The sequence below is a fragment of the Leptidea sinapis genome, chromosome 29 (genome assembly GCF_905404315.1).
Source record: "Leptidea sinapis chromosome 29, ilLepSina1.1, whole genome shotgun sequence".
NCBI lineage: Eukaryota > Metazoa > Arthropoda > Insecta > Lepidoptera > Pieridae > Leptidea > Leptidea sinapis.
The window spans coordinates 6,075,692-6,098,589 of NC_066293.1; the positions used below are offsets into that span (position 1 = coordinate 6,075,692).

General features: G+C 35.5%; 1 long non-coding RNA gene across 1 annotated transcript; it reads right to left on the reverse strand.

Annotated features, from left to right (window-relative positions):
- Window positions 1-7,494: 7,494 nt before the first annotated feature.
- LOC126973471 (uncharacterized) lies at window positions 7,495-20,252 on the reverse strand. The gene is made up of 5 exons (XR_007731358.1): window positions 20,191-20,252; window positions 13,427-13,521; window positions 10,753-10,873; window positions 8,852-8,958; window positions 7,495-7,619 (listed from the first exon to the last, which is right to left on the reverse strand). It is a non-coding gene; the product is annotated as an uncharacterized LOC126973471 (long non-coding RNA).
- Window positions 20,253-22,898: the final 2,646 nt, after the last annotated feature.

Genomic DNA, 22,898 nt, shown 5'->3' on the forward strand with positions numbered 1-22,898 from the left:
GTTTATATGCTTACAGTCCTCGTTATTCACTACTAATCTGAATAAATGAACCTACACAAAAAAGTACAAGCTATAAGAATAATTTTTCTGAGGGAAGTACCAAAAAAATGCGTCACGTCATGCCAAAAAACTTGTTTAACTTCAAAGAAAAGTGGTAGTTCAAAAAGACTCGGCAGTGTTAACTATAACCAACAGCAAGCATTAGCATCGAAATGCTGTACTTTCACCACAAAACTTGTCTAAAACACCATGTTTGCGTGTTTTCTGCTTACTCTTCGCCTTAACGTCACACTCATAGTAGTTCAGATTCACCACTATAAGCATGTCGGTGATGTGAACCCATTAGATTTTCCCCTACCAAAGAGTGCCCAAAACGGCTAAATAAGTGTTCACTTCAAAAATATTTCTTTGTGCTTTTATAAATCATTAATTTTTGAAGAGTCATATGTTCCATAATATAGGTATCACTTTTATTATTAACTGATATCTGTTAAGTGATTAAAAGTTTTCCCTTCAAAATTTCGCCTAAAAATTTGCGTAGTTCTTATACATCATCTGCAGTAGATTTTTTATGGCAAATTATTAAACATGAGTAAATACGAAGGGCACAGCTAGTACAAAATTAAGTTCATTAATTTAGGCCGGCTATTTAGGGACTAATATGTACACCGTTTTCCTCTTACAGGAAACAAACAAACAAAATGAAGTTTCCCTAGCCAAATTACAACGTGTTTTTCCTTAAATAATTTATAACGCATAATTCACTCGCTGTCATCAATTGCACCTTTCCACGACACGCCACAAATTAGGATATCATCCCCACCAGCTGGATGTTCGGTCAAGCGGTCGTACTACAAAGCTGTGGAATCAGCTTCATTGTGCGGTGTTTCCGGGACGATACGACATGGGTACCTTCAAAAAAATCGCGTACACCTTCCTTAAAGTTGGACGTCTTCGTTATTCTCTGGTGTTGCATGAGGTGTTGACGGCGGTGATCACTTAACACCAGGTGACCCTCGCTCGTTTGTCCTCCTTTTCCATAAAAAATAATTATCCATCGCGCTGGTACACTCTCTGTAGCTCAGGTACAAAACTATCGGAATTACACATGCTTCCAACTGCTCTCTTACACGTAATTGTCATAGCCGAAATGATCATGACAATGTCGAGGGTCAACGATAAAACTTGACCCGACCATTGTTAATAATAAACAGAAGATATGACTGCTATTTGACACTGACAAACTTACCCTTCTCTTTTTCTTGGTCTTTTGACCGTGCCCCTTTCTAACCTAATATAAGGGGGCGTCTATTAATTACGTATGGTGTTTTATGGGGAGAAGGGGATTAAGCTAAAACTTTCCAAATCTCAGGGGCTAGGGTTGTTCTTGGCAAACATCGCGTAATTAATTTTCCAACACAAAAAGGGTGTAAAATATGCACGAGTCTCCATGGACTGAATTAGAATAAATCTTTTGCTAATTTTTGTTTATCATTAAATAATTTTATGATTGTGATTTTAAAATACGATAATATTCACAAATACTTTGCTAGTCTTCAATAGAACTAGTTGTTTTTTTTTCTCATTAATCCAAAATTTCAGTAAAACATAAATTTTATGATTCTCGCTTGGGATTAGGGGAGGGATGGAGTTCGGACAAACTTACGATATCTCACCAAGGGAGAATAATTCTCAAAAATGCCTCACGTAATTAATGCACGCCCCCTCAGTGACACAGAATTGCGTGCAAATTAGTATTTTTTATTGTTTCAGCAATCGGCCACCAAGACCATAAGGGGAATTGTTGGAGAGATAATGACGTTACAGAGGAGCGGCAAATGCCGCGCCTCCTCCCTATAATATACAGTCACGTTTCAGTCGCTTAGACACTGGAATTTGTAGCATGTCTGTAATTAATACGTTAGAGTGCCGGCGCGAAAGTGAGTCCATTGAGCGCCTTGTCGTGCAGGGCGAAGTAGAGGGCACCAGAGGGCGAGGAAGGTCGCCAATGCGATGGACTGACCAAATTAAGTCTGCTGTTGGCGGTCGATTGAACATGTTTACCAGACTTTCAGCCAGCAGGGAAAAGTGGCGAATGCTCGTGAAGCGAAACACATCTGCCCCAAAAGATGTCATTTCGTGATGTCAACGACCGCTCTGCCAAGAGGGTCACGAAAAAGAAGAAGAATTTGTTCAAGACGGTCTTTGTCTTTCGCCCGGTACAGCTCAATCTCTGATTTAACAGTTATTCGTGGATTTCTGTTGATTTTATAAGCCATGGTGCATTGAATATTGGCCGCAGTGTGTTGTATTGAACTCGTTGGTTATTTTACTGTTGCTGGCCACACCAAACTTGAATGCCATAAGTCCATATCAGTTTTAATATTGGATTAAATAATAATAATTTGTTATCAACGGACAACTTTGAGTTTCGTCTCATAGGCCAAAAGCCATTGCATATCCCGGTATTTAAAGTTTACCTCGGTCCTTTTCTTTTTTATATAATATTACCAGGTCAGGCGCCTGTTCATAAACAAACTAGGATGCATTAAAGATTTGCTTTAAGATATAGTTCTGTGTTCTCAGAAGACGCAGTGTTTGGCGGCACCCCACAAGTTGCATCGATGATCTGGTCCAGAACTCCGGAATATGTTGGATGAGGGACGATCATCGTGGAGAATTTCGGGGGAGGCCTTTATCCATCAGTGGATGTCCTGTTATGGTGATAATGATACACACAAGAAGAATGGGGCACCACACAGGGGGTTAAAGATTGCATTATATAATGGCAAATTATTATCAGATAAAAACTTTGAATTTCGTCCAACTAACCATTGTGTTTTCTGTATTTAATGTTCATATGATTCATCTATTTTAAATAGTATTAGGCCTAGTGAGGTGGCTATCTGAAGAAATTGGCTTTTTCAAGAGCAATTATTCGAGCAATCGTTGATGATTCGAGCCTCTCTTCGTTATCTGCTCTCAAATAAGAAGAAAAAAGCGAAAAAGCTGATAGAGAGGAGCCAGAAATGAGAACAGCACTCCATGTGAGGCCAAATATTTTGCCTTATAAAGTTGTAGGCGAAGCTTGAAGCCTTCTGTCTCACCTTTCTAAGTACACCAAGATTTTTAGAAGCCAAGTTGGCCTTGTCTGCCAAGTGACTGCACAACAAGCAGAAGCACTCTTCTACCGCATTTATCACGGGGAGTGTTCCAAAGAGCTGTTTAACCTGATTCCTGCCGCCGAATTCCACCTTCGTACGACACGCCACAAGTTAGGATATCATCCCCACCATCTGGATGTGTGGCGGTCCTTCACAGTGCGGTTTTCAAGGAGCTTTCTTCCACGTACTACAAAGCTGTGGAATGAGCTTCCTTATGCGGTGTTTCCGCGACGATACGACATGGGTACCTTCAAAAAAAGCGCGTACACCTTCCGTAAAGGCCGGCAATGCTCCAGTGATTCCTCTGGTGTTGTCAGAGATTGTGGGTGGCGGTGATCACTTAACACCAGATGACCCGTACGCTCGTTTGTCTTCCTATTCCATAAAAAAAGCAACTGAACGTCCTCCATATATCAACGCCGAGTATGCGGCAGTTAGAGGAGTGATTTGAAATCGAGGGGATACGACATAATGAGACCTTTTAGTGGCCCCAAACTTTTGTCTCTTCTTAGGTTTACGAGCAACTGGACTAAATTTTGCCTCCCCCATTCCAAGACTTTGCATAGCATAGGCACAATTTCAGACACATAATTGTTTCGGATTTTCGTCTACCCGATCCTAGGAGATATTGGCACGGCCTGTGTAAAAAGCATACCCTTTGCTCTCATCTGAATAACACAGAAACAGTCCATCTACTGTACTCAATGGTAGTTTTCCAATTACAGAGCATGATGCGACACAGCTCCGCACAATGCCGAATTATACTGATGCTTAGCTTACAAATTAGTATTAAAATGCACCAGCAGAGTGCGTGTTCAGTGTTGAAAAAAGATATAAGTACATAGAGTAAGCAATCTAATAAGAAAATAAGATGTTGTCTTCTTAATTTTGATAAATATGTTCATTTCCACGAAAACATTTATGATTTCTAATTCATTAAATAATTCGATCAAGCCATTGCAATGTTGACAAAAGAATATTTAAGTTCAATAAATTTGTGTATACTTTAGAGTTCTAAAATGAAATTGTATTCACATTTTAAATGGGTATATAACATTAAATAGTCAATGTTTGTACCTTCATTAGTTTTAGTTTTATTTATTTAGAGCATTTGTAACAACATAGCTCAAGCCAAAATACAATAAACGAAGAATATTTAAAACATTTTTCTGTAAATTTGTACCTTTATCCATACTTACATTTTTTTTAACAAAGTCTGAATTAAGTTTGATTATTTCTAAAAAACTACGACGAAACGAAAGCTTTCAAACTTTTTTCAACAATAAACAATATTACTATCGATAGTAAATAAAATTTGGATCAATGCCAACTTATGAAAAAACACACGTTAATTTCCTGCCAATGAGTTGGTATCTGTTGTACGCATCACGTGAAAGCAGTAGGCCGATTCACGTATATTCTAACGATCCAAAAATCGTTGTAGTTCAGAAGTCGTCCTATTGAAACTTGGTTCAAAATTGGTATTCACGTACTGATTCTATAGGACGACAACTCAATAGGACTGAAACTCAGCGACTCATCGACGACTTGCGATAGGACATTGCCAGTCTAATTCTACTATTCCTTTATTTCCTACCTTATTCTTTTAAATATGTTTCTTATGATATCAGAGTCTTTTGCTCAGTTACTAGTATTCAACCTAACAATATTTGAAGCCGTAGAGTAGTAAAAAGGTAAGGTATAATTATTTTTATACAGAAATTAATAGGCTGAAAATGAAAAGTCGTACCCAAATGGTTGGTATAAAAAAACCGCCGTAGGTACATCAAAGTCAAACTGGATTTTCACGCAAGTGTAGGTAACTCTTTCTCGTCTCGTTTTGTTCGTTTAAACAAAATGAGCTCGAAGAAGATTGTAACCGTGCGTCAGCTTGAATTACTAACTGAGCTATTTTAGTTTTTTCATAAAAGCTGTAATAAGTACCTACAATATTTAATAAATAATTAAGTAGGTATTTAATTAGTCCAATAACATAGGTAAAAGTACATAAATACCTTCTCTTTATTTTATCTCTTCCATCCTGAGTAAGAGGAAAATAAATATTTTTTATGAATAACTCAACATCATTGAGTGCTTTAGTCACCAGCTGTCGCACTGCTCTAGACACTGTAGGTTGAGATACCTACTGAGTTGAAATTACTCTGACTAACAATGGTTTGGTAAGATCCTGTAGCATAAAATGCTAGTGCTATACCTACCTATAATGTAAAAAAGCACATGATTTTATAATTTATTTAAATATAGTAAATATCTAGTCAGATAAGTAGGTAGGTACTTACTAAGGTCTTTCTTGGTAACTACCAACCTAAATAGGAAACTAAGAATAGTATTACGCTCATGGAATTAGAGGAAGGAGGTCTTCAATAAGACCATGGACTAAATCCTTAGTAAAGCGAAATGTTTTAACAAACTCCGTATCAGTCATTTCGAAAGCAAAATATTTGCTGTTTCTCATATTATTTCGGCGTCGACGTTCTCTTCGCCTGTCTTCCCTTTCGGAAAGATCCAAAAGTAGCCAAGAAAGCTGATATTCATGTTGATGAAAAACCTTACAACAACTGTAAATTACTAACTTCAGTTAGTCAGCAACGCTTCGCACAATCGAGCACTCTTAAAAGTACTGCGGCCCTATTCACGTAATTTTACATGAGCGATATCGCAGCGACATCTGTCGTTCACCTCCGATTTGTATTCACGTGATTTAAATCGCACGTTCGAGAAACGATCCTAACCAAAAATCGCTTAAGCGTATTCACGTCAGCTAGACGGACTTCAATCGTTGTGTCAGTGGTATTCTGCTATCTTTTTACAATCGGTTTCCAACGATTTAATGTCAAATCGAACGTCTGAGAAGTCGCTGAACTGAAGTTAGTAATTTACAGTTGTTGGCTGTTGTAAGGTTTTTCATAAACATGAATATCAGCTTGTCTTGGCTACTTTTGGATCTTCCCGAAGAACTCTGGCCTAAACTCTGTTAAAGGGGAATTAGAATTGAATTGAAAATAATGTTATTAAGTATTGAAAGCGGTAGGTAGGTAATTTGTATGTTTAATTGGGATTCATCTTGAAAAGTAGACAATCACTATTATTATTTTGGCATTATTCATTTCGATATTTTGTCACTCGAACGCTTGGCTCAGTGGAAGAACGCTCAGACGGAATCCGTGAGGTCACGGGTTCGAGTCCCGCATCGTTCAATAATTTTGGTTACAAATTATTTTAATTTTATCTAAAACTGCTCAAAATCGTTTACTACACTCATGTCATAATATTTCAGAACGCATTCAGGCTTTTCCTTTTTTGATGTAAGAGGAGGACAAACGAACGTACCAGTCACCTGATGTTAAGTGATCACCGCCGCCTACATTCTCTTGCAACACCAGAGGAATCACAGGAGCGTTGCCGGCCATTTAGAAAGGTGAGCGCGGCTTAGTAATCATCGTCCTAAAAACTCCGCACGAGGAAGCTAATTCCATAGCTTGGTTAAATATGAAAAAAAAGTTCCTTGACAACTCCACTGTGGAGACACGCCACACATTTAGATTTATATTGTGTCTGGAAATATCAAGAACAGTAATTCCCCATTTATGCCCCTATGGCGGCGGTTCGTTTTACTCCCATTTTCGCTAAAATTTACCTGACATGACAGATTCTCAGAACCATATAGGTTCTCTGTCAGCTGTCATCTTGACAGCGTAGTAATGAGCGAGGTATTCAGATGACATCTGGAAGTAAATGTCAGAAATTCAAATATTTTTATTCAAAATAGAATATGAAATCAATTATTGAAAGTCAAAAACTACTATCCTACTACTCAGAGAAGAACAGGCACAAGAAACTCAGCGGGCTTCTTTTTTCAATTATACAAAAAAATGTATAATTTAAATAGTCTGACTGCACTCCATTCCCAATCTGTGGCGTATTAGGAGAGTCATTTATGTTTTGGTAATCGTTACCACACAAACGTCTTTTAACAATTACATTGAGTATCATAATAATACACTTGTTTTGCATATTTTCTGTAATCATATTGTAAAAGCGTATAAATCGCCCCACAAAAAAAAAACTAAAATACTAACTCGACTTAGCCGAGTGTTAGGAATCATAAGGTTATGTTTGTTCCTAGTATTAGCATTGTGGTTATGAAAGTTTCTAGAAAATTCACTGAAGTGACATGCCTGAATTATTTAGATTTAAATTTAAATATTTTGTATTCACACAGGTTAGGTAGCTTAAACACGTTTTCGACTGTCGAGTCGTCTACTCCTCGTGGGGAGGGCCCACCAAGTTGTAAATTAAAAGAAAAGAAAAGAAGCTTATATTTATAATCTAGAAGAAATAGAATAATTTTTGGGTTCTAATTGAAGTTGTCGTCTCATATTTTGGTGTTTCTTGGAAAGTCTGAGCCCATCTTGTTAATGCCATGTTAGTGATCTGAAACATAAATAAAATCTTATTACTTTTCAGGGGCGGATCTTGAATTTGTGGGGCCCTGGGCTAATACTGCTTAGGGGCCCTACCTAATTACTCAACCAATTGCCATTTTGTCGTAGGTATATATAATATATTATGTTAAGTACAGGAAGAAAATAGGAAAACCACATATTTTATTTATTTATTAAAACATTATTTATTGCAAAATAAATTGACAGGTTATGAATGGTTATGTTATATAAATTACTCTATTGCTTTCAGTTCGGTTGGGTCTCCACGGGGCCCTGGGCTGCAGCCCAAAAAGCCTTTAAGTAGATCCGCCCCTGTTACTTTTAGTGAGCGAAGCTGAGCGGAGCTCCCACCGGCTGACTCCAATTTATTTCTGTGTTAAATTGTTACTCGGCCATTTCTGGACCGATTTAAAAAATTTTTGAAGTCATAGAAAGCTTTCAAAATTTTCTAAGTTATAGACAGAATTTTGAATTTCGACTTGATTCAATTATTATAATTAAAAACAAACATGATTGACTTAAATTCAAACAAATTCCCTTTCATTTAATTTTATGAAAAAAACAAAACATAATCGATTTTTTTTTTACAACCAGCCAGTATGTCATCAATAACAAAAAAGTTTATATACCTATGCACTTTGAGTGAATAAAGACATAGAAATTAATTAATATAAATGGTAAATTTGTAATATCATGCATGTTGCTTAGACTTTTTTAATGTGTGTATTTAGCAATAGCAAAACATGTTAAAGTACCGATTAAAACATTTGATAATCGTTATAAAGCTATTGTTAATGTTAAATAGCGACATGTCAAAAATTTCGAATAAATATATTCTATATTGACTTGATATTTCACTTATTAACTTTAACAATGACAAGGAATACGATGGTGCAACACATTACCCAGTCTATAGTCAGCTAATATTATGAAACCCAGCCTTAATGTTAATTAATATAATTTTATTTAGTATTGGACATTTAAGGATTGTTTTGTTTTGAACATTACATTATAATTCCTACTTAAATGTAATTTTATATTATAGAAGGGAATGGGTATTCCTATTATAGTAACTGAGGAATATATGGTAAACATAATAATGGTACAAAATTCTCTTTATTAGATTCATTACACGTAAGGGCTAGTTATATATTGAATCCAAAATAGTTTGTTTGCATTTTATCTTAAAAAAAATATATATCTGGTGTTTTTCTTACTTACGTGTCCAAATATTTCTACTTCTCTACGAACTTGGAACATCATGAAGACGGATTATATCTTTTTGAGTACAGCACACTTCCATATAATGTGGGCAGTATTTTGAATCACTGTAAAATATATGTCATTTATTAGAACTGAAGTATTGAGGAAGAAAGTAATGGTGTGGCTTTGAATAAGAAAAATATGGAAGTTCAGGGCCCAAGGGCGTAAGAGGCGACTAAAGGCATTTACCAGTGGTAGGCTTCTTTGCACAGGTTGCACGCTAGATTATGGGTCCCACGACGACGTCTTTTAATACCATGAAGCAGTAATGTGTAAGCATTATTGTGTATCGGTCTAAAGGGCGCCGTAGTTAGTGAAATTACTGGACAAATGAGACTTAACATCTTATATCTCAAGGTGACGAGCGCAACTGTAGTGCCGCTCATAATTTTTGGATTTTTCAAGAATCCGGATCGGCAATGCGTCAAAGGTCGTATCAATTACTTCACTGAACGTCCTGCTTGTCTCGTCAATTCTTGTCTTGTCATAATCCAGATGGTTGCGAAACTGAAGTAGCAGTTAGTTCGACCGACAGATATCCGTTGGGGCAGAAAAGTTCTAGAATGGCGATCGTAGTGTTTTTTAGACCCCCCATAAGATGGACCGACAATCTGGACAAGTCATCACCGGAGTAGGTTGGATGAGGGCGGCGCAGGACTGTGTAATAAATGATTATACCATAAAGATTAAATAAAATAGATCCTGTTTAAAGTGACGACTGACAGGCTCCACATCAGTGAAATATTTGCACCAAAGTCACCTCAGTAGCAGAAGTTTAAGAGTATATGCAATTAATATATATCCCAGTGGTTATTACGACTAAATCCTTGCGCGCCACAGAAGTCAGAACATTAGATCGTGCCGGGAAAAATCAAATATGCATTCATAATTGCGATGTTGTGCTTGTCTAGTATATAAGCTTTTATCCAAAAACGACATATAGCCAGGTTCTCTCCAGTTTTTCTGGATTCCTCCCCCCTAAGACCATAATATTGTGTAAGTTTATTAAATTTTAATCCCCCAACTCGTAGATAGGTTTATAGAAATAAGTTTTCGAATACCTTTGTTTTATGAAAATAAGGCACGAGACGAGCGTTACATTCAGCTGATGGTAATTGATACGCCCTGCCCTTCACAATGCAGTGCCACTCAGGATTCTTGAAAAACCCAAAAATCTAAGCGGCACTACAATTTCGCTCGTCACCTTGAGACATCAGATGTTAAGTCTCATTTGCCCAGTAATTTAACTAACTGCTTCACGGCAGAAATAGGCGCCGTTGTGGTACCCATAATCTAGCCGGCATCCTGTGCAAAAGAACTGATTACATTATATTAACATGAAATTGTTAAATGCTTCTATAATTAGATAGCTCTTATGTAAAATGTGCAAGTGCTCTCCCAACGGAGCTAACCGTTCGAGTGACGTATCGTCATAAAATCTTGTATACTTTGCCAACTCTCAGGTTGTGGCTTCATCTACAGGATCTACTTTACAGTTGATAACCTGCTCAACCCCAATATTTGCATATTAGGAAATTGACTTGAGATGACGCTCTTGTAAATTTAAACAATTTAGTTTTTTTTTTAAATTGATAATCCCCACTTCTAGGATTAATACACAAAAAAAAATTGAAAACAAAATTATATGAACGATGCGCGACTCGAACCCACGACTCTGGCGTTCCGTGCCAGTGCTATCCCAATTCCCAACTGAGCTAACCGTTCGAGTGACGTATCGTCATAAATTCTTGTATGCATTGTTCAACTCTCAGGTTGTAGCTTCAAAAAATTGAGTTAATAAAGAAATTTGTAATTTGTATCTTTTATTCTATTATGCTTATCTAGTACTGCAACCTTACCTGTCGCTGTCATCTATATGTGGTGTTCTGTCACATAGAACAGACGAGATGCATTTTCCGAATTCTCCCCTCGCCGTAATGCAGGGAACGCGTTTGACAGTTTCTCCTTCACCACTCGTATCTGATAATAATAATAATTATAATATTAAGTCGAAATCAAATAATCGTCTACAATAGTTAGCTTGTTAGTGAATGATAAAAAAGTATTTAACTTATTTTTTTTAACTGTTGTCTTTCGAGACAACATAGTATCGTAGTTTATCGTTTATCGTATTACAAAGCTGTGGAATGAGCTTCCTTATGCGATGGTTCCGGGACGATACGACATGGGTACCTTCAAAAAAAGCGCTTACTCCTTCCTTAAAGGCCGGCAACACTCTTGTGATTCCTCTGGTATTGCAAGAGAATGTGGGCGGCGTTGATCACTTAACACCAGGTACGCTCATTTGTCCTCCTATTCCATAAAAAAAGTAATGTTCTTAGAATGTAACGGATCAACGAATGAGGCTTTTAGAATTTCTCTCGCGGAATCCTTGACCCTATGTAGGGCTCCAAGGTGGTGGATAGGGGAATCAAAACAATATTCGATGCTGAGGTCCAGGGTTGTGATGGACGTTTAGGTCAACAAATAATAAGACAAAATAGTGATGGGCCACGAAAATGGCGTGAGCGGAACGGAGCTATCATGCGTTCATTCGTGCATTCGCACTACGACCAATCAGAGTCCGATCTGTATCCGTGAAAACACGGTCCGGAGTAGTCTTAGAGCTATTTCTATGGTAGTTTACGCACTAGATCCAGCTTCCGTCATCCGATTCCTTTCCGTCAACCGTGAATCTCCATTTCGAAGAAGAATATTGACGGACCGAAGTAGCCATAGTATTATTTGTATTAACGCTCGCGGGCTGCGTCCGATCCGAATCCGAATAATAGGGATGTGTAATGTTGATCTACCTCCATAAGTACTTATAAGTAAACAATAATAAATATTGTCTAATAGAGTCTATCTTATCCATAATGTCTATAGAAAGTTCCTTTTAAACGTCGGTTCTCCAAGTGAGGATGCACCCAGAATCTCGTTACTTCTTCTGCGCCTTCGTACGTACAATAGCATTGCCAGGAGTTGACGCCGATTGAAAAGAATCATGATCAACGTCGTCAATGCTCTGTAGTGGCTTCAAAAAGTGGCCCCTGAATTGCTTGGAATTTAATCAGAGATCGGACTAGTGCGTAAGCAATATTCGAATTCGGTCCAAGATTTCTAGACCTGTATTTTCACGTATACGGATCGAACTCTTATCGTGACATTTGGCTATTTACGTTAATTATAAAGGTTTTGTCATATCTTAATATATATAAATTACGTGACACGTTGTTTGTCCGCGATGGACTCCTAAACTAATGAACGGATTTTAATGGGAATTACTTCATCGAGTGCAGTTTAGTCCAACTTGAGATATTTTTTATTTCGTTAGGTATAGGATAGTTTTTATTTCGAATGGGACCCCTTATTATTTTTATTTTCAATATTTGTTTTGTATGGACATTCTTTCTATGAGATAATTTATTGACGCACGGTTTGACAGTTCTGCTGTGAGACAATTTCATTATTACAACAGGGAGCATATTTTACGAAATAATTATTGATGTTTTGAAATATTATTGACAATTCATAAAAAAACAGTATTTTATTTATTATGTGCAGTACAACGTCTGTCGAGTCAGCTAGTAAACTATAAAAAAATATTATTAAAAATAAAGTTTTAGGCTAGACAGTTTGTTATGAAAAAATGAAATGTTAAATAAAACTATTTCCTTAATAATTTGATATATGAGTAGTTATGATACCTTGGTATGGTACTAGATGTCGCTTTACAATAAAATGTTTTATTTGTGTATATTCATCGAAGTAGAGAGGTATCTTAAATGCTACGCTTTTATACAATAAAATACATTTTTTGTTACAATATCACCTTATTCGTAGTTATGTATTATTTTTATTTAAAAGTTAGCCGTGTTTTGAAAATATAGTTTTACCACAGACTATCCACTATGTATATCCGCTATTCTTTTTGACGTGTCCAAAGTTGTCAAAGTCTATTTAAGCGTATAAATGATCCGAGTTGTCATGCAATTGCTATAAAATAATCATAATCTAGTCATAGGGACTCATTTTTCAATAAATCATTCAAAAAAGGCAGCGCAGGACCGGTCGTCGTGGAAATCTTTGGGGGAGGCCTTTGACCAGCAGTAGACGTATTCCGGCTGATGACGATGATAGTTTTTTTTTATGGAAAATGAGGACAAACGAGCGTACTTGGTGTTAAGTGATCATCACCGTCCACATTCTTTTACAACACCAGAGGAATCACATGGGCGTAGCCGTCCCATAGAAGGTATTCCCGCCTTTTTTGGAGGCACCCATGTCGTATCGTCACGGAAACATTGCACAAGGAAGCTAATTCCCACAACTTTGTTGTACGTGGAAGAAAGTTCCTTGAAAAACGCAATTCGCAATCCGTGTGGAAGAACCCGTCGATGTGAACATGATGGTCGTGATTATAGTCACAATTAGTAATTGCATCCAACAATTACAATGATTTGACCATCTGGTGAGGATGATATTTAATATTTATCTGTAAATAAATTAATTATTCCTATTACAACACCCTACCTCTCGGGAATCGTGTTCCAGTATAAGGGCTGTTCATTGCTTCCAGGAACTGCACTTGAACAAGTAACAGGATAGTAGCAATGCAGATGTATTTACTGAAAAAATAGCAATTATCTTATATGTAATATACAATATGTACTATGATTATCTATCTATACATAATATAATTAAAATGGTCTTTCTTTGAGACTCTTTCACGCCTAAACCACTGATAGTATCGACATGAAACTACCACGATTCGATGCGAAATTTATCCTAGATGGTTTATGGTTACTTATTTTTAATTGTATTTGTAATAAGATGAATAACATTTAATTTATATCCTTTTGAAATTCGCTCAGCGAAGCGGGCCGCAACGGCTTGTATATATATATGTTAGGTTCGAATCCCGGTAGGTGCAAGCATTTATATGATGAATATGGATGTTTGTTTCCGAGTCATGGATGTTTAAGTGTATTTATGTATGTTTATATGAATTTATGTATGTTTAAGTAAGTATATTGTATTAAATATATCATTGTCTTGTAACCCATAACACAGGCTATATATGCTTAACTTGGGGCAAGATAATTTGTGTAAAAAGTGTGTCAATATTATTATTATTATATGTATATATTATGAAAATGGTCTTTGTTTGAAGCTCAATCACGCCTAAACCACTGATCGTATCGACATGAAACTACCACCATTCGATGCGAAATTTATCCGAGATGATTTATGGCTACATTTTAGAATTACAACGTACCTTCATTAATTTATTTTCGTTTAAAATTCGTCTAGCGAAGCAGAGGGGTAACGGCTAGTCTATATATATATATAAAGCACAAAGACATTATATTCCTTAGCAACCACAATAGGTACAGACCTCCAGAATATATCATGGTAAAGGTCTTGATGAAAGTCGAAGTCGAATAAATTTTATTCAATAAGGCTTAAACTAAGCGCTTTTGAATCGTCACTACAAATATTTCTTTTAAATTACTGAATTTACAATATTGTGTTCGTAAAAAGTTGAGCTCGTGAGAAGAAACTCAAGTGCCACTCTTTTCAATCAAATAGGGTATTTAACAACGGCTGTAATATACGTAACAAATTAGTTTGTAAGGTGCTGCATCGAATATATGAGTCGTGTTTAAATAATATATATTATTTCATAATAAAAATAATTGCGTATTTTTATACAATCTAATTAATTAATGTTATTCTAGTTACGATTATTGTTATTTTTGGAATCGGTGTCCTTCCCCCGCGACCCGCTCTCGCCTCTCGCCTCCTCACGACTCAAGCACATCTCATCTATAAATATGTATGTAGTAACAAACCTATCTTGCATGACACCGATTCCAAAAATTACAATAATCGTAACTAGAATAACATTAATAAATTAGATTGTATAAAAATACGTAATTATTTTTATACTTTTTAGTGCACATTATATCTATTGTTTTGAAATAGTGTTTTTGAAGGCGGTTGTTTTGTTGTTAAATTTTTAGTGAATTTGAAGTACACTAACTAACAATTTGTCTAAATAAGTGTAGATATACTAAATTTTTCAATGCAGCTATGAACGTAAGTGCTTTGCAATTTGATTACAGACAGTGTTCCGTTACTTTGTCATGGATTAGGTAATCAGAACCTCACCAAACTCTCGCCAAACGCCAAACTATCCATTTTTTTTTGAAGTATATCCATTCCAAAAAATTAAACCTACTGACGAATTGACAACCTCCTCCTTTTTTATTTATTTATTTATTTAATTATTCAGAGACATCTCCATATATATTAGTAAATGTATTAGTAACAATATTTATTATGGACTACGTTAGTATTATTAGTAAAATATATTTATAAACCTAGAGCTAACTGTATCCAGTGTTTCTGGAAGGAACAGTCAGCTCTGGCAGCAATTATCTTTAGGATGCTGTTACTGCTAACACGAAGACGCTGCAACATGGAGACCGCCTTTTTTGCGCATTATGGCATGGAAACCATCCACACATGCCTCAGCAAACATTCCAGAAGCGCTACAACGCCACGGCAGCCCTAACAGCCTCCTAAACGTATTATTATATGTGACACGTAGAACGCTATAAGCCCCGCGCGAATATGACACCCACAAGCTGCTCGAGTAAAAAGACTGGCAGAATGCTTTGAATAATAACGCTTTAACATTATTTGTGCTTCGTGCAAACCTGCGGGCGAGCATATTACTCCTCACTGACAGCGCTCTACGCTCCCGCTCTATGTCATAGTCATCTCTTAAGTCATTCGAAATGATGTGACCTAAGTATTTAAACTTATCAACAATCTTTAGCTTTTTAACTTGACTCTTTAATGAGTTTTTTGAAGTCGGTTAGAAAGTAATAAAGAATTAACTGTATAAATATAAATTATCGTATATTGGATGCACCAATCAACCTTTACAGCTTGAATTGATGAGGGCAGCACATGACCGGTCGTCGTGGAGATCCTTGGGGGAGGCCTTTGTCCAGCAGTGGACGTCTTCAGGATGATGACTATGATGATGATTTAGTCCCAAACTAGGGACAGCCATATATGGAGATATTTAGTGAACAAAAATATATCACACAACTGTTAGATCATTTTTTTGTTGAGTTCCCGGGGCAGGCTTGTCATGCATGCTTAAATGGTACTTTCTGCTCGTGGCATTGTCGTGGGGCGGGTCGTTACCTTCTCTAAGATATGTGCGAGGGAAACGATGGCTGGTCCATGCGTCATGCTCGTGAACGGGTGCTCCTTGTGGTACCTGGTCGTCCTTGTCTTTGGGGATTTTTATTTTTAAATTGATAACTAACCATTTTATGTTATTAGTTAAAATATATTATAGCTCGCATTTAATACTTTTACTGTTTTGCGTATTTTTATTATTATTATTAATCATTTCTTTTTTTATCATACACAAGTAAGTCAAAATGTTTGAGTTATTTATTTCATTTATGTATTTAATTAAATTGCGTTAAATGCGACTTAGTTACTAAACAAAATTGTAGTACTAAATAATTATCACATGCATCTCATAATAAGGCATAGCAATGAACGACAGAGGGGCAGACATTCAAATATATATTTTTCCTCTAGTTATTCATTAATAGAATAGTAACACTCTTCAAAAAGTAACTTTTTCAAAGAGCTTATGAATTTTTTAATTCGGCTTTTAAGTGTTCTGGTAACTTATTATAAATTTTAACTGACATTGGGCAGGGACCGGAACTGTGTAATGTTAATTTTGATTTAGTTTGCATAAGATTATTTTTATAGCGAGGTGTGAGTTATTATAAATACCCCACAGAGGGGTCAATTCCAAAGCCCTATCATTCTGCAGTTACTTTTATTTTTATCTTAGTAAAATTCACTTTCATTTGTAAAATAAGGGCGGGTACATACAGGACGTAAAACTTACTACGTCCTGTATGTACGTACCTCAATGTTGGTCTTATTTTAAAGGCAAAGGTGTCGACTAACTAATAGTATAAATAAATAAAATAAAATTTGCCTTTATTGCTTTTATTTTTCGTTTAATAGCGGCAACAAAATATCACTAACTTAAACTGACTAGAATGCCAACGATAGCAGGTGCTAACATCTGCATTCGGTTGTTCTCCCCTCGCTATAGCTTGTCTTTAGACAACGGCCTCCTCTTAAGCTTGTCACTTTTCTCTATACAAATGATTTGAGTTTTCTTTAGTGTTAATTCCGCTAATATTTGTCTTAAAACAATTCGACACGTGGTTCGCCTCTACACGAGCCATCCTCAGGACGTGTTGTCTCGCCAAAATGTGGCACGAGACTGAATCAAATACACACAGATGATGATCGAGGCGATAGCCTCCTGCATCAGGTATCAAGCGCTGGACATTAGTATGTCCAGGTCGTCGGGGTGGGGTTCTTGCGTCCCCCATGACGTTTCTCCTTCCGTTTTTCTATATTGATATCAATATCTTCATTAGGCTTCGAACTGAATCAAATGAGCCGGAAGCCGCTCTTTTATACCCTCGTCCCATGAAATGATGCGTTATGATTGGTCGGCTGTTGTGACGTATTACCCCCGGAAGAGACACGTAACAAAGGTGATGGGACTAAATTTGATTGTTCATTCAACAATGTAAAAATGTTATTTTTGAGTTTTATTATTTCTAATTGCTCTATCACATTTAAGCGAAATCCTACAAATTTAGTCCCATCACCTTGGTTACTTCAATAAATTGACTTGTCTCTATCTTTTCCTACACGTAACCATTCTGGGCCCGCTGCTTTTATAAAATCATCTTCCCATCTCTTTGTCTGTCTTCCTCTTATTCGCCTGCTTTCTCTAGTACACCATTCGTCATAATTTTGGTCCATTTCTCTTTCTTTTCTCTCAATATATGTCCTGTTCCACCATGGCGTTGGAATACTATTAAAAAAACTGGCAAATAACTGTTTTTTGTGATTTCCGGAGGGAAATAGATGTTACAACGAGTGCACAAATCGTCCCATTTTTTATCCGAGACTTTTAGCATGATAGTAATGTCGAGGATAAAATGGTTTTGTGGACGAGTTATAAACTCTGCTTTTCATTTCGATTGCGAGGAAATAAAACAGTAGTATAACATGGACTTTTATAACAATTTTAGCAAATTTGAAGAAATTAATAAACACACGAAAAAACAAGACCTGTTTCCTGCCGCTTTTTTTTAATCTTACGACATTGATATTAGGCTTAGGCTTCAGACCTATACAGCCAACTATTAAATTAAATAACCTACTGTATTTTAATTAAAATTTTAATATCTTTTATGTCTTAAAAAACACATGAGACAAATAAATTAAAGTAAATATTATAAAATAACAAATTCTATCTCTGAACTTTTAATTGTGTGTGGTTGTGTGGCTCATTTTCTTTGCCTTAATATAGACACTTTTGTGCACTTGTGCACAAAAATCAATTTTGTGCAGCCTACATCGTGCACAAATAAGCAATTTCAGAGCATGAGAAGTGAAAAAGTTTATTTTTTACTGTATTGAGCACATCCAGGCGTTTTATTATAAAAACTACATAATTAATCCATCTTTTTTTTTCTACACCTTTGCCTTTATAATAAGACCAACATTAAATATAATACGTAGAATTTAAATCACCGTTGTTTTAGAAACTAAGATGAATTTTGCTAAGATAAAAATAAAAGTAACTACAGACTGTAGAGTCTTGCAATTGGTGAAATAGTTTATAGTTACTATTCCTAATGTTTTATTACTACATATATATATTTATTTATACTATTAATCATTTACAGAAAGAATCTTAAAAGCTAACATAGTCCCGCAAAACTGTTTGGACAGTTTGTCTGCAGGATCAAGTCTCTTGTGATACATTAATGCTTATTAGAACATTGATTTTATACAAGTGTAGTTTGTAATCTTGTTCATAAAATTTCTTAGCACCTAAATGCATAAAAATTTATGTTTTTGTTTTGTTTTTTTTCTGTATAATTAATATTTGTATGTAGTTTTAAGTTGTTTCATTCTTCTTTAAAAATAAGTATTTTAATTTAAGTAGTTAATTAAGTATTAAAGTTTAAATAATATTATATGTCTACCGACGACTTATTGTACACGGTTAAACTCAAATGAGTTTATGTATTTCAATAATTGTGTTACCTATACTATGTAATTTGTTAATAAGAAATAAATAAATAAATAATTAACAAATTTTGATAAAAAATATAATAAAATATAGTACATGCCGGGACACATTGCATAAATTTATAGAAAGCAATATTATTATGTATAATGTAGCATTTTTATGGATCGTATTAGAAGAGTACCTAAATGAGAGGCAAGTCAGAAATTAAAGTTATTATTTAGTTCGTATTCAACAAAGGATACAGTGGGTTGGTGATAACTAAAATAAAAATTACAATGTTTTCTATAAAAGGCATAAAAGGCATTTATTTTCTCAAAAGTGATTCCTTTTGAATTCTTTTTGATGTTCCAATATACTAGATACTACTACCGCTTCGGAAACAAATGGCGCTCTGAGAGAGAAGAAGCGGCGGGAGAAACTCTCCCAGTTTTCTATTTTGGCGCTCTTTTTAATGAAATATTCAAAATTGTACGTTCATTGCTATTGTTATAAACAATCATAATCTAGTCCCAGACTGTCCGATCATTAGCATTATGAACCCTACTTAAATTAGTTACAAGCAATCCCTTATTTCTAGTGTTATAATAATAAAAATCACTATTAAGAGCAAATAGGTGACGATTTTTATGAACGTAATATTAAAATTTCATAAATGTACTAACAGTAATAATATTTATTTGATTAAATTTTGCTTTGAGAGACTAACTATAACCAAGCTGATATATAGCACGAACAGCTCTCTTTTATAACGTTTTTTCAACATATAATATAAGCAGTAAGCACAATAAACCATTTACTACACAATTGTTAAAATAATTATTATTACTTACCTATGATAGCTATTAAGCTTAAAATGAATAATTACAATTATTACGTATTACTTGAATAGACTAAACACACCGACATGATTGTACCTTTACCCCAGAGCGTAACGAATCAGCCTAATTCATTACCTACGAAAAAGTAATTGCGGTGCACCAAAAAAGGTTTCACTTCAAAAACACATTAATAACGCGTTTCCAAATACAAGCCAAATAGCTAGCGCCATCTCTTGATAGTTTTGTGAACTAAACGTTGAACAGTGACTGTTACAAATAATTTGCAGTTAAAAAACACTTACCTCATAGCGTGGCCGACACAACAAACGTTGACAAAAACACTTTGTTTACTGAATAAAACTGACCGGCAAATAAAATAAAGATAACACTAATCTGTGACCTCTACAACCTTATTGATAAGAAATTCTTTTTTCTTAATATATTTTCATTATAATATAATATCTTACAATAAAATTTATTATCTATTACATAGCCTGAGGGCAGTCGCTCCATTCCTAATCTGTGGTATCATTAAGAAATCCATTTATGTTATATTAGCTTTACCACATAATCTTTTGAATTTTTGTAATACATTTCATTTGTAAAATTTCTGTGATCATGTTGTAAAAGCATTTACATCGTCCCACAAAAGACGGTAACTGAACTGAACCGATTAGCTGTAGGCATAACAAGTATGTGTTTACATTATGATTATGCCTACGTTCGTAACTACTCTACTTAAAATTTGACCATTTAACAAAAACAATTACCTAAACACATAAGTATTACCTATAAACTAAAAGTAACGATTCTTTACGATTTATATATGATTGAATAAGATCAATATTAACCGGTAAATTTATCGAAATATCTGTATAAAGCAATCATGATCCCAAGCTATACAAGCGCTACGTAAATTAATAATATGATTATTTTGATATACTTTAACACAAATTATCTTGCCCCAAACCATAGAGCAACAAGCCCCATACGTGCATGTCTATGCCCCAAACTAGGGATAGCCTGTAGGTACTATGGATACTAGACAACGATATATTTAGTTCAAAATAAGGGCACTGGTGTGGGACGCGACTTGCGTTGACACTCTGGCTCCTTCTCATGTCCAAGTTACGTAAGTTGGTGCTGGGGCTGCTGCTTCGACTGCCGAAGACAGCAAGCGTCGCCAATATGTTGGTCTCAGTGAGTCATACATCTTTGTGCCGTTTGGTGTCGAGACACTTGGCCAATGTTAAAAATACTATCTTCGCGCCTCAATAAGGCTACTGGAAACCCAAGCGCTGGCAGCTATCTTGGTCAACAGATCAGCCTAGCTAATTAGCTATCCAACGTGGAAATGCTGCCAGTATTTTAGGTACGCTTCCACGCAATGATAGTGGCAGGGCGTATCAATCACCATCAGCTGAAAGTCCTGCTCGATCCGTCACTTACTGCCTTAAAAAAATCCATATTTATCATATAAATGTTTTCACCTACCGGGATTCGGACCTGGGTCAGGGTAATTAACCACTTCGCATTACTGTGAACTGTCAAAATTATAACCAATTAGATCTTAGTTGAATGACATACGAAAAATATCATAAATAATGTATATCGATTTTATTCGGTTGTTATGTGAATACATGCCACATCCATTGCATATAAGTATTCATCGCTCAGTGTCACATTTCAAAAATAATTTCAAATCTTAATTCGGATTACTTTGAGCGTGTTTTTATATTGTTCTTAATTTAAAATTTATTATTCGTTGATTAAAAAATAAAAAAAACAAATGTATGTATAGATAAAACATTAATGTTTAAATGGTTGTGTCATAACATGTTCTTAAGGTCATCCGGACTGGGGTCAAACGTGAAGCTATTCACGACGCGACAGTATAATGCAACTACATTACTTGCGATTTATTTAATCGTTTTATGAAATCAAATCAAAATCACTTTATTGGTATAGCTCAAGGAAAGTACACTTATGAATGTCAAAGATTTTTTTTCTTTTTACATTTCCATCACTTATTGCAATTCTTATATAAATTAAACTAAGTAAGTAAAAAAAGTAAATGTAAATTAGTAAGTAAAAACACAAGATTTATTAAGTATAGGAGATGCATTAATCAGAACACACCATAAATAAATAGAAAACATTATATAAGCGAATAATTTTAATATTAAATACATGAAGCAGAGTTTCTCGTACAATATTTCTGGTAAATTTATTCCTTTAGAATTCTTTATGATGTCATTTCTAATACTACTAACGCTTCGGAAACAACTGGTGCTCTGAGAGAGAAGAAGTGGCGCAAGAAATTCTCCCAGCATTATTTTTTGTGCTCATTTTCATAAAAACATACAATATTGTACTGTCATTGTAATTGCTATAAAATTATCATAATCTAGTCCCAGACTGTCCGTTCACTTAGCTATTCAGCTGTGGAGTAGTGGGTTTACCGAGGGAGACATCTTTTAATACAAAAATTAAATTTATTTATAGAAAATGATTGGGTTGGATACAAGGGGCTGGGGTGGGGGCTTTATTATTAAAGTGTATACATTTACCCTTAAAGCTATTATGTATCTTATGGTATCAGGATCATCCAGCCACCACATGGCCGCATTGACCAGCCATCGCCACCCTCGACCGTAGTTCACGAAAGGAAACGACCCGCCCCACGTCGATGCCAGAAGCAGTAGTATCAAATGAACATGACGAAGCCTGTGTGCTGTTACAACACCATTTAGTTGTACGTGGAAAGCAATTTCCTGAAACTTTGCACTGTAGGTAAAAGCTACACATCCAGAAAATGAGATGATTTTAAATTTCCTTTTTTTTAACCACTTCCTTTTGAATTTTTTGATCTGTTTTAAATAGAAGACTACCTTGCCGTTATAGTATAGTAACTTACCACATCAGTGCCGATGTGGTGTGCAAGTAGATGCTCTTAGACGTCACGGGCTATCCTGCCTAAAAACGACAGGCTGAATCAGTCGTCATGCCG